Here is a 595-nt window from a genome sequence, read left to right as displayed (position 1 = left end):
ATTTGCTTATTTTCGTTCCTCCAGAGCCTGGAATACCCTTAATATTGCATATGTATGTGTTAGATAATTCTTTTGGTTATGTATTGGGTCAACATAATGTGACAGGTAGAAAAGAACAGGCCATCTACTACCTTAGAAAAAAGTTTACCACTTATGAAGCTAAGTACACTCTTCTTCAAAAGACATATTGCGCCTTAACTTGGGTAGAACAAAAGCTAAATTATTACTTGTCATCTTACACTACTTACTTCATTTCCCGTATGGATCCCTTAAAGTATATTTTTCAGAAGCCTATGCCCATAGGTAGACTCGTGAAATGGCTAATGCAACTCACAGAGTTTGATATTGTCTATATGACTCGAACTACAATGAAAGCTCAAGATTTAGCGGATCATTTGGTTGAAAATCCTATTGGTGAAGAATATGAGCCATTAAAGACTTATTTTTCGGATGAAGAGGTATTATGTGTTGATGAGGTTATTTTAATGATTTCTATTCAAGTTGGAAGATGTTCTTTGATGGAGCTGCTAATGTGAAAGGAGTAGGGATAGGGGCAGTCCTTATTTTTGAATCAGGACAATATATCATGTAACAG

Source organism: Capsicum annuum, chromosome 1, assembly GCF_002878395.1.
Source record: "Capsicum annuum cultivar UCD-10X-F1 chromosome 1, UCD10Xv1.1, whole genome shotgun sequence".
Taxonomy (NCBI): Eukaryota; Viridiplantae; Streptophyta; class Magnoliopsida; order Solanales; family Solanaceae; genus Capsicum; species Capsicum annuum.
The sequence above is the reverse complement of the archived record's forward strand: the minus strand, read 5'-3'. Positions refer to the sequence as shown.